Below are 17,233 nucleotides of genomic sequence, written 5' to 3'. Positions count from 1 at the left end.
TCAGACTAATTATTTGGATGACTAACACCATGGGACCCTCGCCGTGAACCTGTGCCCCATCGTGCTAGGCCCTGCAAACTTTACAAAGGTTAGCAGCCTTCAGTTGGAGGATGACTACTCACAGGCAATGAGATAAGTGTTTCTGACATACTTAAGCCAAAGGAGGACAATGCACAATTTTGGCATGTGAACGGTACTTGGCATTGAGCCAGGAAATCAAAGCCCCCTGCCCCAAATTCTTCTCTCTTTAAATATTAGAATTCCCTCCTTAAACAGGCCAGGCATTCATGCAGCCATAATCTCTAAGAAGACCAAGCTCTGATTAAAACTCTAGTATCGAGTGAGGCGTAATCCTTGCCACCTCGGGGCCATTTTATTATTTTTTTAGCCATTAGAAACTGTTTTCTCTAAATGAAATAAAGAAAGGAGAAGGAGATAACAAAACTCATTGCTTTTTCATATATATATATATATATATACACACACACATACACGAAAGAAGGAAGAAAAATTTTACATTTAAAAAAAGTTAATAAATGGCCAGGCCCCAACAGATGGGTGTGTATGTGCGGAATTTGCATTTTTCAGATTAACATGCACGAGCGAAGATAGAAAACGCACTTGCCCCTGGGGAAATAATTTGAGAAATCTTTGCATATTTTATTTAAAAGCATGCCGCGTTAGGCAGGGTAATAATGCAGAGCACTGGTGATTAGGTTAGGCCTGGAGGGATCGCAGCCTGGGACTCTCCCTCCCTCTCTCTCATCCTTCCTTCCAACCCCCACCCCCTCCTTCCTTGTTTGACTCCCCCAGCCAGGCTGGCTGAAGAACTATTAGACATGGTATAGATATTCCCATGGTTTAACACACATCCCTGCTAGTGAGTATGGCCATGGGCTCTACCGAAGCCCCCTTCCAACTCCTAATGGAGGATGTAGGTGGGGGAAATACAGGGTCCTTCTATATGGAGAAGACAACTTTTGTCCCTTTGCAGAGAGGTCAATGCAAGGCACAGCCACTACTTTTACCCCACATCAGCCCAGATTTAAATAGTGCTTAAGTCTTAAAATGGGGCTTCAAATGAGCCTAGACTTCATGCCGACCTCTGCTCCATGGCTATTTCACCCTTGTGTGAATGTTACATTCGGTGCCCAACTCTAGCCCAAAATAAGTGACCTAGGAATCCCTTCCTGTGCTTTAAGCTCACCATCATCACCAGTGGGGAGGCCAGCTGAAACCAACAGGACTGACCCCAAGCCCTTGGGAGTTCCCAAGAGCTCATCTTGGCCTCTCAGCAGTCTTCAGCAGGGAGGGGAACCTGGCACTGCTCCTTGGGAGAAGCTGAACTGCATGTACCATTCATAGATCGTGGGGCTGGAAGGGACCTCGGAAAATCATCAGGTCCAGCCCCCTGCACCAAGCAGGAAAGATAACTGAGGGTCAAGTGACCCCAGCAAGGTGACTGTCTAGTCTCCTCTTGAAGATCTCCAGGGTAGGCGACTGCACCACCTCTGCAGGGAGCTTATTCCACAGTTTTTCCTAATGTTGAGTCTGAAATGGTCTTCCAGGAGTTTGTGGCCATTACTCCTGGTTTTCCCCTCAGGTGCCCTGGTGAATAGTTGCTCACCGAGCCCTTGATATACTCCCCTGATGCAGTGGTCAGCTACTACCAGGTCCCCTCTCAGCCTTCTTTCCCCCAGGCTGAAGAGTCCCCGGTCCCTCAGCCTTTCCTCGTATGGCTTGCTTTTTAAGACTCTGATCATACGGGTGGCTCTTCTTTGGACTCTCTCAAGCTTGTCCATGTCCTTATTAAAGTGCGATGCCCAGAACGGGATGCAGTCTTCCAGCTGGGGTCTCACCAGGGCTGAGTAGAGCGGAAGAATCACCTCCTTGGCTTTGCTGGAGATGCATTGGTTGATGCATGCCAGAGTATTGTTTGCCCTGCTGGCTACAGTGTCGCACCGCCGGCTCATATTCATACTGTGGTCTATTATTACCCGCAAGTCCCTTTCAGTCATGTTGCTGGCCAGTTGGCACCGCCAAGCCTGTAGGTGTGTTGGGGGTTGCTCGTCCCGAGGTGGAGCACTTTACATTTCTCAGTGTTGAACGTCATCAGGTTCCGATCCATCCAGCTCGCCAGCCTGTCTAGGTCTGTCTGCATCACTCTGTAGCCTATCTTCAGGCGTGACCATGCTCCCCCATAACTTGGTGTTGTCCACGAACTTGGCCAGTGAGCTTTTCCCACCCCACAACCAAACCTTTAATAAAGATGTTGAAAAGTTGAAAAGTACTGGACCAAGCACCAACCCCTGTGGGACACCACTGCCAGGATAACACAGATCCATTCACAACGACTCTCTCGGTCCTTTCCTGTAGCCAGTTTCTCACCCACATGGCTGTCTCTGAGTTAAGCCCTCAATTCTCCAATTTTCTCATGAGGACATTGTGGGATACTAGATCAAAGCCCTTTTGGAAGTCAAGATATACAATGTCTGTCTTGTGGTCATAGAAGGAGATGAGGTTGGTAAGGCAAGACCTGCCCGCGATGAAGCCATGCTGGCTGTCATTCAGGATCCTACCTTCTGCAAGCTTATTGCAGGTAGACTCCTTGACAAACTTTTCTAGGCTTTTCCCTAGGATGGAAATTAGGCTGATTGTCCTATAGTTTCCCAGGGCCTCCCTCGTGCCCTTCTTGTGGATGGGCACAACATCGGCCCTCTTCCAGTCCTCAGGGACTTCTCCAGAGCGCCGTGAGTTGTGGAAGAATTTCACCAGGGGCTTCGCAATGACTTCATCCAGCTCCTTCAGCACTCTCAGATGAAGATCGTCTGGTCCTGCTGACTTGTATATGTCTAATTTTTTAACTGGTCTTTCACCAATTCAATGGCAATAGTAGGAAGGCAATTATTCCTACCGTGCTCATCCTGTACTCCATCTGGCATGGTTGTCCCCTTGATCCGGTGAAAGACAGAGGTGAAGTAGTCATTCAGGAGTTCAGGTTTCTCCTGGGTACTGGTAACCAGGTCTCCTGAGTTGTTGAGCAGTGGCCTCATACTCCCATTTGTTTTCCTCCTGTTCCCTATGTGCCTAAAGAAAGACTTCTCGTCCTTGATTCCTGTTATGATGCAGGTGGCAAATTTACACCCGAGTGGTTACTGCACAGTAATGCATGTGTAGACGCCTTACTGTGCAGTAGCCCTGTGTGTGTGGACTGACTTGGGATTAATTTTAGTCCAAAGTCAGTCCACACACAGCATTACTACACTGTAACGCCTGCAAGTGTAGACACCAGTGTAAAAACCATTTACTGCGCAGTAAATTACTACACAGTAAATGCATATGTAGACATACCAAGTGAAGCACATGAAGGTCAGAACAAACCCCTTAGGCATTCCTTAAGAAGAGGCTAGAGAGGTCAGAGTTTCAGCCTTTGGATGGAGCATTTGTAGTAGACTGATCTTGATATAACAACCCTCAAAATGTCCCAGATAGTCACCATCACCAGTTACTGCTTTGCCCCTGTCTTCCTGCCCCGGTATTATCAGCATTATCAGTCATTACTCCTTTGGTAAGCAGTGTTGCTGTGTCAGGTGCTGTATGGAGCGTGGAGACACACTCATATCCCAAGCTGCTTGCAAGACAAAGCAGTCAGGGCAACACCGGCTGTCACCTAGGAGCTTTCAAGGCTGTGTGGGAGTAAAAGGGAACATCAGTAGCTGAAATTAATTTTAAAGCAATTTAGTGGAAGCCCCCACATAGACACTCATACTTCGGCATAAGCATGGCTCCCTCCTGCTTAGCATAAACTGATTCCTCAGCAGCTAATCACAGGTTTCACTAGTTAGCCTGGCACAACTTTCTTAGGTAAAGCAGGCTGGAGGCTTTAGGACTGGTTCTCTGTTGCTTTGCCCATGTTTTGTTGTTCTTGTGCAGTGACCACTGATGGGGCAAATATGGACCATCAAGCAGCAGGGGAATGATAGGAAAGATGCTGTTTGCTATTGGAGGCCAATTACCCATCCCTTGCACGGTGCATGGAGGAAACATCTTCAAGATGATGACCTCTATTTCCCCAGTTATCCAGAAAAGCAAAGCTCTGCTGGGGGGGATATAAAGACACATTCAAAGTAGAGAACAGAAGACAGTCTTAGTCCCTGTTCTGTAGGCTAGTTGCACACCTGGGATTGACTTCCAGGTCTAACTTATCCTATTCTCCTTTGCCGTTATGCAGAAAGATGACTTGAAGCTTGGCTGATCCAGAGGTCAGAGAAATGCATCATTTATATGTCTAGAGAGGAAATAAAAAATAATTTAGCTCTGATGTACCTGGATCTACCTTTGAGACACAAAACGGACACCAAAGCACCAGAGAAGCTGACAACAGCTGTACCAGGATGCTCCTTTCCCAAGGTGATGCATCCATTTTTACTTATACATGGTGCTCTCTGTATACTTCTGAATGTCTCAAATTTTTCTGAGCACCCTGCTTCAGTGATAGCTTTGTGACAGGCTGTCCCACAGTTTATGTTGTGTGTAAGGAGCTATTTCACTTCTAAAGGGGCTGCTTTTCAGTGTCATTGAGCGGTCTCTTGCTTCTAGAGGGAAATGTCCACATAATATACCACCCTTTGATTTGTGGGGGAAAGACAGTTTAGTGTTTAAAGCACCGAACTAGAACTGTGGGTAAGTGATTTCGACTCCAGTCGCTAATGCACATGTCCTGTGTGTCACTAAACCACGCTGTGCCTCAGTTTCCTCACCGATAAAAAGGGGGTGTCATTGGCCCTTCAGATTTGAGGCTGGGTCAGCCAATACATTAAAGGCCAATCCACCATCTCAGCCTGAGGAAACATATATCAGAGAGTTCTTGCAAGCAAAGTCCAAGGGAATTAGGGGACATAGGTACACAAATCCTGTAGGTCTCTTTGGCAACTCCAGCCACAAAGTTCAACTCTCAAACTCCAGCCTCCCATTCCCGCAGGAAGATGAATCACAGAGGGAACTGGGCTATCGTTAAAGCATTTGGATCATCTTGCCCCCTTTTGAAGTCAGGTAATAAATCAAGGATCATCCCTTAAAATGCGTCCCAGCTTTGAAATGTTTTGCGCAGAATATGTTTAAAAAACACACAGCCCTTTGTTGTGGGGACTCAGGCAGCTTAAAAAAAATGGCACGATCTCTCATAAACTGCTTCCTCTGTCCCCCTAAGAGCCCCACTTAGTGCTTTTATAGATCTTTAGAGCCTTTAATCCATAGATCTGAAAGCACTTGACAAAGGTGTTTATGTCTCCCCATCCCACAGAGGGCAAACTGCAGGACAAGAAGGAGGCATGAGATGCCCAAGGTCACAGATAAAGTCAGTGGCAGAGCTGAAACAAGCGGCTAGTAGGCAGTCTGCTCCCCGGACCACCCAAGAAGGGTCCGGAGTCCTGCGTTCTCACACCCACTCCATTTGCCATTAGCCCAGAGTGTGGCTCTGAGGTTTTTTCCCCCAGCCCTGTGCCTCAGCTTTCCCAGACCCAAAAAGGGGGATCACGGTACCTACTTAACCCCCTGTCCTGTGTCCCTGCACGCCCTGCTAAAGCATCGGGGTGGGGGGATGAAATCCTCTCTCCAAGTACCTATGCCCTGTTCTGAAGTGGGCCCTGGCTAGCAGCTCTTCAGAGAAGCTCCTGGCTTGGCCCTGCACCACAACCCAAACTGGTTAGAGCTTATGGAGGAGAGAGGGATCTCCCCAGAGCCAGGCCGCATAGCACATGGGGGAGAACTAGACTCCCCAGCTCCCGCTGCCCCAGCCCGTTCTGCACAGCAGAAGCAAACTGATCTGCTGTATCTCTGGGACCCAGAGGAGGAGGAGGAGGCAGGAGCTTTGGGCACACCTGGCTGGTCTAGAAATGACACTGGGAAAAATACTTTATTCCCGAGAGAAGTCTTGCACATCCCCATTTGGCATAGGCCTGACGTTCCACCCAGGGAGCTTCTTTCCTCATAATACCCACAGCATCTCACATTTATAGAGCAACTTTCAGCCTCAAAAGCGATTTGTGCCTATCTCCCTGGGACAAGGCTGAAACACAGTTGCCTCTGGGGCTGGGGGCAGCAAAGAAACCTGCTAACCCAACCTAAGAGGATATGAAAAAAATGCAGTTCTACTCTTCTGAGGACAAAAAAACAATCATCAGATTCTTAGTGTCCAAAAAAGACATCAGGAGGCATGGGTTTGTCCGAAAGACTCTCACCCAGAAGATAACATATCTATTTTGAAAGTCTGTATTGACTTTGCAGAGGTTTAAATGGATGATTCGAAGCTGCAAACAGCACTGCAGAGCAGTCTGAGCTGTGCCTCCGCAGCAGAAACAGGAGGTGCAAGAAATGAACCAGCAAGGTGAGCTGACCCAAGTTTCAGGCCGTGTCTTTCTTCCCCTCCCTTGATTTACAGCTATCTAATTAATGCATTGCTGATACTAAAACGCTAGTCAGCATGAGATACTGAGAAGGAGCTTCTGTGGACAACATGAGGCCACTTATATCATAGGCAAGAGATCTAGGCCTGACAGCAACATACCATGAAGCTCCTGTTAACACCAGTGCTGGGATGCTAGGTTAAAAACTACAGTCCAGCTGCATGGCCAAGTGGCAGCAGCTGTGCAGCTTACAGGGGGCATCGACTGGCCTAGGAGGGAAGGGAGAGATATAAATAGGAGGGACAGAGGCTGCATCAAGCTTTTGTTGATGAAGCCATAGTACCCAGGCAGTAGGGGTTGAGCTGCTCTCTGGAGCAGGCTAGGCATGGGGAAGAAGCAGAGGGATGGCTGTGATCACTATGTCTTGCAGATGCTAATCTCCGTGGAGGACTGGCAGCTCTGCCAGACTTAGGTGTTTGTGGAGGAAGCTGCCACCTGCCAATTCCTAGAGTGTCTCTCACTTTCTCAGGCGGCTTTGGTTAGGCAGTTCAGGGGCATTTAATCTCATCCATGCACATCAGGCAAGGTTATTCTGGCTTTGCAGTTCTATAAGGATGGTAGAAGTTGGAGCACAGTGAGTGGCCTCAGTTGCTCAACAGGATGAGTCTACCTTGCTGCATTATTAGCATTCATTTGTATTATCATAGTAGGAGGGGCCTCTTTCTTCATTGGACTGTTCAAAGACCTAAAAGGCCTCTGTCCTGAGGAGTATGCAATCTAAATAGGATGCACAGAGGATTATCTGGATGCTGCTAGTAGGAGTTAGAGGCACGACGAGATGAAGTGACTTTGATAACAGGCACCTTGCTATGCAGCAAATACCTTGCAGATTAAAAAATAATGGGGCTTTTATTTTCATTCTGGCTTTTGAGCCTCTCGGGATCATGTTTACCCACTCTAGGCAGCCAGGAGGCTAAAGTATTTTTTAGGTGGAAGCTGAGGTTCTGCTGTAGTAATGACACCCCAGGAGCTGGGGGTGGCGATGCGACACCCCAGTCTGTAGTAAAGCCACAGAGCAAACTTGGTCTCTGAAGTCTCAGTCCAGTGCTCTTGCCCCACAATCGCCCTCTTCCTTTAACCTGCACCCTGGTACCATTGAGTCGGAGGCTCAGCATGCACATCTTTCAAGCACCCCTCATCACACCAAGCAGCTCTAGCTTTCCCACTGGCCTGTGTTGCCAAACTCGTCAATCAGTACCCTGCACCATGCTTTGATGCTGCACCCCCTACTACACCACCCTATCGGGTCTGGGCCTGGGTTTATACATGGGGCAGCTTCTGTTAGCTCCAGATTCTACTTTCTAAAGAATAGGAGAGGGGGAGGAGGATAAATCCTTCCCCCTGGCAAAATCCAGGAACTCAGAAAGCCCCTGCTCTTTCCTCCAGCTTTGAAATCTGAAACAGAGCAGTGGAGAACAACACTTAAGCCAGGCTCTCTCCCTGTCTGTTTCCATTATTAATAAACTTTGAAGGGCTCCCTTCTGTCCTTAATGAGATTAGTGTTATTTTCATGCATTGCTGCAGGGCAAAGGACTGAAAAAGTGGCTGATCTGTAAACTAAAGGGTGCTAATCTATAGAGGGTGGGTCCCCCCATCCCCATAGCCTGGAGGCATCAGGGTTTGGGCCGAGAGTAATCAATTAAAAGAGGGGATTAGGAGTGCCTTGGTCACTTCTATATTGAGGTCACTCTAACACACTTCTGAAAACAAACAGCCAGAAGGCCGCTCAGGGTGCCTGTGTGCTAGCAGGCTGCCAGGGATGTGAGAGGTGACAGCTATTCATCAGGAGGGGGATTCCGGTTTTGACATTTAAGTGCTTAAAAGAAAAATCTTAATCGCCTGGCCCCTGCTTAGATTGGGAATCAACGGGTAGGTGGGGAAAGAAATCTGTTGTTAATACACTCATAGCCCCAATTTGCTCAGCAGTTTGGGTCTGGGCTTTTTAAACCGTTTTTAACTGAAAGCACAGCTTTTATTTATTTATTTTTTTGGAGCTTATTTCAGACTTCTTGAGGGGCTAAAAAAATTGGGAGGAAAAAAGGATTGAATGCAGGGATCGAACCAACTGTACTGTGTGTGTAGATCCAGGGCAAGTGGAAAAGACCTCCAAGACAGCTATATCTGTCACAGACTGCAAGTCCTTTTAACTAAAAACAATGATTAAGAAATGCATAAAATCCCCCTCTCCCTCCCCTATGCACTCTGGCTCTAATAGGGGCTCTGCATTTCTCATGGAGTTTGCAGCTTTTTTAAACTTTTCTCTTAATAAGTTCTAACGAGCTCAGACACATTCTCTGGTTCTTTCACTCCCCTGAGAATCAGCATCTGAACTTGGGGCGGTTTGCCTCTTGCTATTCCCTCCTGTGAAATGGGCTCAGTAATCCCTGCCACGTTTTCCCCGCCGGCTCTTGTTTAATTTCCAGCCCCTTCAACCCCCATTCTAAACTGTCCTGTCTTTGGGGAGGGAAGGAGCAATTCACTTGGCAATAACTACATGCTCTATACAGAGAACTCAGTGGCGGTTACTGGTTAGCCACGTTAAAGTGTGTAGAGAGCAGGAGCCTTAGCGTACCCTGGGACAGATGTCAGAAGGGCTGCATATATGGGATGCATCCGTGACTAGGGATGATCCAGGTGGCTAAGGGGAGAGTCAAGGCCCAAAGCTGTCTTTTTGCTCCTTTTTGTGGCATCGCTTCATCATTGCATGACTCCTGTTGCTCTGTCGTTAAACTCCTCTCAAGCTCCTGTTGACTTCAGCAGGTGGTGAGTAAGGTTATAATGTGCTTGACAAAAAAGTTCATTGTAATAAACCTCATGTAGGATTTAGAGTTCATAGACGCAGTTAATTTGACCGCCCCAAGGCCTTTCTTTACCTAGGGATCTGTTGCAGGATAAGCTTTCCTATCCATCCATGACCCTGTCACCGTGCCTCACCTCTGCCTTATGGGCTCGGAGGGGAATTCAGTGTCCACAGCCCCTTCAGCTGAGCTCTCTCCGGAGGGGCCAATGAGCTGTTCATTTGGTGCCAGGCACGTGATGGTTTATATGATGTGGACAATGGGAATTGTGTTGAGACCCTTTCAACTCCTGTCGTGTAGGACTTGGACCTGGGCTGATGGTAGTGCCTTGGAGGGAAATTGTAATCAAATTTTTAACAAAAACAAAAGAAATTGGAAGACTTTCTAAAATTAGGATGGGCAGGTATGGTTGCTGCTTGCAACAGCTAAATCTGTTCTTAAAATGTTCTAGCCACTTGCTTGATATATCTCACTGCCGGGGAGAATTTCCACCTCGGCTTTCCTCCATTTCTGACCCAAGGCAGCTACATGGTCTTCTTGGTCCACCTCGAATAACCCATCTCCCTTTTCTGCTTCCTTACACCCTGCCGACATTTGTCACAGGTTAGTAGCATGTCCCACTGGTCCATAGCTACATCTGCAAAACCAGACAGAACCACACAGTATTACTGACACCATGCACTCAAAAGCCATGAATCGGAGCCGCTCACAAACCACGAGATGGACTTAAAGTTCAGGAAAGCCTCCTCCATCTGAATTCTTGGGTGATTTTTATTTACAGTCTGGAGATTTTTAAGCTTACAAGCTAAGGGTTGGGTTTGGCTTTTCACTTGTAGCCATGAAGACAAGTAACGGTGAAAAGCCGAGATTCTCACATAAACAGGCGCCTCCAGAAAACTACCGAACTTCACAGGAGCCGGTGACCCACATCCTGTTCAACACCAAGTATATGTTCCAGTCATTCCCTTTCCATTATTTCTCCTGTCTGCCCAACTCCCAAGTCAAATGCCAGGCATAGGCACCTGCAACCCTGTCCTGTGGGGAACATCACCCCTGGGCTGAAAGTAATCAATTAAAAGCGGGGATTAGAAGTGGGATGGGATGGATGACCCTAAAGATCTCTCACGGTCAGGATGCTGGGCTCTTTGTACCACAGCAGAGGAAGGAGCCCTGCAGGACCCCTCTTCCACCCATTTCTGCCCTGAGTCTGCCAGCAGCCTGGGTCACTGAGCCAACCCCATCTCCACTGCTCTTTCACTGCTCCTTTCCACTGGTCCATTTGGGGCTGGACCCAACGATCTTGCGAGGTCCCTTCCAGCCCTAACGTCTATGAAATCTATGAATTCACTGAAGACTCCTGCCAGGGACAGTCTTCTCCTTTTCTCTTTTTGAATGTCTCTATCGGTAGCATTGCTGCTGACCTGAATCGGTGGCAGTCTTGGGTATATGTGTCCCCAGTTAACCCAGCGACTGAAGGAGGAAAGAAAAGGGCCCCACAGGGACTTGTGGTAGCTAGGTGCTATTGAAAAAAAAGACACGATGAGAGGGGCTGAGGGCAAGGCACTAGCCTGCCATGGATTCTGCCGGTGTCTTTCAGCAGGTCACCGAAACATTTTGGCCTCTGTTCCCTGGTGGTGAAATGCAGGTAATGAGCCTGGCTTTGTCCATATCTATTTAGACTGCAAAAACCCTTTGGAGAAGGCGGCACCCGGCGTCTCTTACTCTCTGTGAGTACAGCACCCAGCACATGGGAAGGCCCACCCTTCATGGCATCTTCTGCTGCTTCAGAACCAATAAAGCGACCGACAGTGCGTGCAGCCCAGGAGCCTTGTGCTCTCCTGCCTGGTGTGCCAGGCTGTGAAGGAGGCGCGTGCGGCAGCAGGTCTGGAGATGAAGGGGTGCCCATTCACAGGGCCCTGGTTATCACGTGCGGAAATGGCACGATTGACTTGAATTAACGCTCATCTGCTCTGACTTGTGGCAACACAGCTTAGCACAGAGGCCGTGAGGCACAGAGGTCAGGCAGGATGTGTCGCCCTGTGAAGGCTGCGGTGGCGATGTGTCCTTCTGACACCCAGCAATGCCAAAGTTGTGTTTGCTTCCCCCCCTTCCCTCTGCTGCCGTGGAAGGATTTTTGAGGCCACATCCACGTGCAAAGAAGGATGTCAATTTGTTTTTATTGCAAGCCCGTTGTCTGTCTTGGCGATAGTTATGGGGCGCTAAACGGATTAGCAGCCCCTGCCGTCTTCTCTGTGCTGAACCTTGGTATGGCTTCTTGCTCCAGGAGATAACACAGAAGCAATAACACAGAAGAAGCAGAGGCTGTGAAAATGCTTTAGCTTTAATTTAAGGTTGACTTTAAAGAAAGGACAGCGTCCTCACGCTAATGAGGAAAGAGTTGTTCTTCTTCAAGGGCACTGATTAGTGAGTGAGCCCAGTGCATGAGACTGGACTCGGGGCAAACCCCCATTTCCAGAGAAAGGAGATGGGCAAATTCCAAGAAAACCCCGTATACTTGATATTTCCATCCCCCCTCCCCCAGCTTGCCCCAAGCTACTGCTGATGGACTTTGCTGATCTGGACGTTGCTGATCTATGCTATAGTTCCAGGTCTGCCACATGCTCCCCATGCAACCTTGGACACAACCATGCCTCGGTGAAATGGGGAGAACAACCCATCCTCTGTTTGCTTTGTCCATTTACACAGCAAGCTTTACAGGGCAGAGGTGTCTCCCTCCCCTTGTGTGCACAGCACCTAGCGCAGCTGGCCACAGCTCTCCAGCAGGGCCTGCAGACATTACAGAAATTCAGACATCAGTGGCCAGTAGTGGATGGCACCTCTCCCCTGGGCTATGGACCCAAAGCTTAGGCAACTGTCATGAGTCCCTTGAGTTGCTGGCCTTGAAATGTCACCAAACTATTTATCTCATGGGATATCAGGCACATCCTGTCTCTGGCAGGGAAAGAACCTTTCCTTCCCCCTTGCAGTGGTCTTCCCTGTGACAGTATTTCGCCATTTCAGTTCAGCATTAAGAAGAAGAAGAATGAAGAGTACTGAACTTTTCCAACCCCTGAAAAGGTTGGGTTGCGTTTTATTGTGCTTGTACCCAGTCACCTGTGGGTCTCTGCATCGGCAGCCGCGGGAACCTGAAAACTTGCAAAATGAATAGATTCAGCAGCTGCTGCCTGCAGCTAGTGCTTCATCATGTTTTGTTTTTACAATAAATATAAGCATTTTTTTAAAAATGCAAGTAAATAAAGGGCAGTAACCAAAACTGAGAATTCCCTCAGCATCATCAGGTATCTATAAAACACTCCTGAGAAGTCAAGGCATCCGCTGTCTCCAGGTAGGATGATAATGCTCTCTAATGCCATGTGAGCTTTCATCCTGCATCACAGGGGGCTTAAGGTAATCTTCTCAAGTGCCCCACATCAGGAAGATCTGAGAGAGGTTCAATATAATGGAAGTGAAGTTGTGACGGTGGTGACAATATTCCTTGAGCTCTTGTCATTTCATAGATTTCATAGACATTGGGGCCAGAAGGGATCTTGCGAGCTCATTGGGTCTAGCCCCCTGCCCCAGGGGCAGGAAGTCAGCTGGGGTCAGATCACCCCACCAAGATCAGCATTCAAAATGTTTTACTTATGCCATGGGGAGTTTTTTATGCCTAGTCTTTGCTGCATGATGCTGAGATGCCCTCATTTTGGGTACCATGATGAGGAATAATAATGAATAAGCAAAGAGCTAGGAATAATATTAGGGAGATCCTTATAGCACAAGCTCTTAGAACGGGCCCTAAAGCTGCTGTCCCGCAGACTAAATGAAGGGGACCCTTGAGCGACAAGGCAGACTGGAGTTCTACCCTCTCCTGTAGTTTCTTGCAGAAGTCCAGCTCAAGCAAACCTGGGTGTGAATTTTGCTTTCTGTAATGGACTCGGGGAAACCCACGTTCTGCCTCTTCCTCCCTGCACTCAAATTATTTGGTGCCAAATAGTTTTGTTTCATTGTCAAATGTGTGTCAGGCTTGTTCAGCCACTTTCAAGTGAGTTTTTCAGGGTGGGAATAAAATCCTCAGAGCAGAGCAAACCCTGGCAGCTTCTCACTAGCAAGCCGGCATCTCTCCATCTCCCTTCGGCAGAAAGATCTGTCCCGATTCCTAACCCGCTGGAGGGAGAACCCATCTGAGTTTCCACTTTGCACCCTTCCCCCCACAAGCCTCCCATGGACAGCAGGTTTAATCCTCATAGCCACACGGTTTCACATACTTCATTATCATGTGTTTGTGGATTAAAGACCAGCCCTTGAACACTCCTTTGTCCGGCCTATTGTTGAGCATTTTGCTCGCCTCTGCTTTAAACCTTGTAACCATTTTGCTGCCTTTTAAAATCAGGCTGAATAGGGGGTTGGATGGAAAAGGGGAGGGGGGAAGAGTGGGTGGAGGGTGGAAAGGGAGCTGAGGCTTTGAGGTTAAAGCGAGGCATTCAAACTGCAGCTGCCCCATCTCAATGTCTTCCCAATGACTCCCACAGGCACAGCAGCAGCTACTGAACATCGTAGGCAACTTGGCTACCCCGGGACAATACACCTGCTTACTGAGGACAACCACTTTCATGCTTATTGGGATTAGAGATTTTTAGTGTCGTTCCAAATTGTGCGGATAAACAGTCTTGTGAAAACTTGTTATCGTGGCAAAAAGGCCCCTGCCGCCACCCTTAGTCCCTGGCCTTTTGTTCGGGCAATTTTTATTGGCGGATTGGATTTGATGAGGTTTAAGGTTTATTCTAAGGACTCCATTGAAGAGCTGATCCTTTGTCTTATGCCGTGGAGTGTGAAGAATATGAAACGTGGGCAAAAATAAACCTGCTTTTCACATGCATTAGCCACTGGGACACACGGGGACCACCAAACGCCAGCTGAGAGCTGCAGAGCCCCCCTGCTTGCCTCCCAGGGCTGGAGCGGGCCTGGCTGCCCTCCTCATTTTAGAAACCAGTTGAAAATCACCTTTCTTGATTTTTAAAACCCTCTTTCCAGGCCTTGCCCCAGGCTCTCGCTCCACTTCCTTCCCTGATACCGCTGTCTTGTGTACTTTGCACTTTACTTTTAGGCTTTGGCACAGTCTTGCTGCCCTCTGGGTTATGGTCAGGCCTAAGCACTACTGGCCAAGAAGTCTAGCCCCAGCTCTGGGAGTCACGTAATGAGATCAGGATCTCCGATTTTCTTCAGTGAAAGACGAATTGCAGCCCTGTCGAAGCAAAGTGAAGTGTGAGAGTGTGACCCGAGCGTGACAGAAGCTTGCTGGAAACAGTATCGCAGAGATGTGTGAACTGCTCCGTTCAATTCATCTTACTTCTGACACCCATTGCCACCCCAATGAGGGAGGGATAAACTCTGCCTTGGGCTGACCTATGGGGGCTGCCTGTATGGTAGCTCCACAGCCCAAGACTTCCTCAATTTGGCCCAAATACTATGGTGTAGAGCTTTCTTAAGGACCGTGCCTGCGCTTTCTACCTTGCTAATTCTCCAACCCTTTTCAAGTCTACATTGCAAAACACCTCTCTCTTTTCCCTGCTTCCTCTGCCTCCTACTTTTTTTTGCTCCCTCTGACTTTTATTTATTATTTAGGTCCCACTGTATTATTTAACTGTAAGGCATTTGGAGATGAGGCTGGGATGAAAAGATGCTATGAAAAATAAAGCCAAGCTTCCTTATCCGAGCCTTTCAGATGGGAGACAGGAGGTGTTTCCAGGTCCTGAGAGATCTCTTTGGCTCTGTGAACAGGCTTTGTAACTTGGAATTAACTTTTCTTCTGCCATCCTGATAGCCTGGGGAAGAGCTAGCTAGGAAATGTGTGTGTGTGCACATGTGTTCATGCTCATGTAAAACCCTGGTCAGTGTGTGTTGTGTCCCTCCCTATCTGAACCATCAGAGATATGAAATGTGTATGGCCCCAGCCATGGGATGCAGCTCTTTTATTTCAGGTGGAGGCAGTTAGCTCTGGAGATGCCAGTTTGGCCAGTGACCACAACCAGGATGGTGGCATCACATGCTTACCCCTGGCAAAGCACTATGAAAGGTGGCTATTTTGGCTTGCAGGCATTTCTGCCCATCTTCTTTCTGATTCAGTCTTAAGCAGGCTTTCCTCATCCAGATTTTTGCTTAGAAGCGGCCCAAGAACTGACTCTAGCAGTCAGCCCAATCCAGCGAGATTCGGTTTCCTTCCAAAACCCACAACCGGCTCCATGAGCGTCAAGCCACGAGCTCATTCCAAAACTCACCAAGGGACCCGTGCCAAAACTTGCTCCTGTGCCCACCACCCTTGAAACCCAGCCTGGGTGCGCTTGAAGCTCTGCTTGTGTTTGGCCAAAGGGTTTTACTCATGCTTAGTGGCATCTGCATATGTTTGTTTGATTGTAAGCCAGGGATGGGGGGTGGGGATGTGAGCCCTGATGGCCTAGGGGCCTGTTTGCCTGTGTTGCAAAGGCCATTCCTCAGCTCCAATAAAGGAGCATGTTGGAGCAAGTTACATGTAATAAAGGTAAAACTCATAGTGAGCTTCTCAGATTAAAGGCAGCCTCTAGGGCAAACCTTCCTCAGAAATTACCCTGTTGATTAATCTCTCCCAAACTGACTGGTGATAAATGAAGTGATTAAGGGACAGACCCTGCCAGTGGAGTTTGATTTTTATTTTTCAGGAGGGGTTGGGGGGGAGGATGGGTGCTGGGGAAGAAAAAAGTTACAGAGCATCCTATGCCCATGGGCTCCAGACCTGCAGAATGGACCAGATTCCAGTGCCAATGGCTTGCCGTGGTTTTGAAATGCAATCGTGCCCATACTGTGTGGCCTCGCTGCACTCCTGAACTGGCCTGTGGGACGGTTTTCAGTGCAGCCTGCATGGCCAGACACATTCTGAATGGAACGTGTTGAGGGGAGCGTGGATGCGTGAAGACAGGAAACTTCAGAGCCAGGAGGTGTTCAGCGCATGCCCAGGTCGGGCCTGTGCAGCTGCTGCCACAGTAGTGACTTCATCGGGTCCCAAGAGCTTCAGTGCTTAAATGATTGTGAAGGAGTAACAAATTCCACTGGATTTTCATGCAGGACTTCTGGCGTATTGAGAGGTGAACTCCACCCGCTCTGCCGGGCTTAACTCGTAGCAGTCCATTTCTTTAACAATCAGCTGTTACTTTATTAGGATGGGCATCGTGCTGCTGAATTGCAATGAAGAGCTTCTTTGTGGTGCTACCAATGCAGCTCCAACTGTGTGCCTTTAAAAGGAAATGATCTTTGGAAAGGGATTTCTTTTGGTTCAGAGAGCAGTGGGATGGGACCCAACCAGAAGCCCTGGGAGAAGCACTGTTGCAGTCAGAAGGGTGCTCCTGCTGGACCTACATCTAATATTTCTGAACTTAGTGCTCCTTGGAAAGTAACCAATCCATACCAATATCTGACTCCTGAGCTGCAGCATCTCCAGACCTGGAAGAGAAGGGAAAATATGATAATAAACAGCAGGTTCTGATTTATGCCCCTATGCAGGGGCAGGCAATTATTTCGGGCATAGGGCTGCTTACTGAGTTTGGCAAGCCATCAAGGGCTGCATGACAGGCAGCCAGAAGCAGACAAATATTAATTTCATAAAGTTTTTAGGGGCTCTGCAGCCAGACAGAATGGCTTGGTGGGCCACATCCGGCCCACAGGCTGCATGTTGCCTACCCCTGTCCTACAGCATGAGCAGCACAAATGGTTCTTCCGGGGTGTGAGGGGTCCAACCTGAGCCTGGGCATCGTCTGGGAGGCCTGGCCCAGCGTCTCTCGCTGCCACAGGCAGCATGGGAAATGCAGCACCACAGACCTCACACTAAAGCCACTGAGGGTTTTCCTAATATTTTGCTGACCCAAATGTCCGGTCATAGATTCTAGCCTGAAAAGCAGAGCAAGCCAAGCCACGCTGTTCCCCATGGCTCTGCTGATGCACCAC

This window comes from Crocodylus porosus, unplaced genomic scaffold, assembly GCF_001723895.1.
Source record: "Crocodylus porosus isolate Cpor-Errol unplaced genomic scaffold, CroPor_comp1, whole genome shotgun sequence".
NCBI lineage: Eukaryota > Metazoa > Chordata > Crocodylia > Crocodylidae > Crocodylus > Crocodylus porosus.
The sequence above is the reverse complement of the archived record's forward strand: the minus strand, read 5'-3'. Positions refer to the sequence as shown.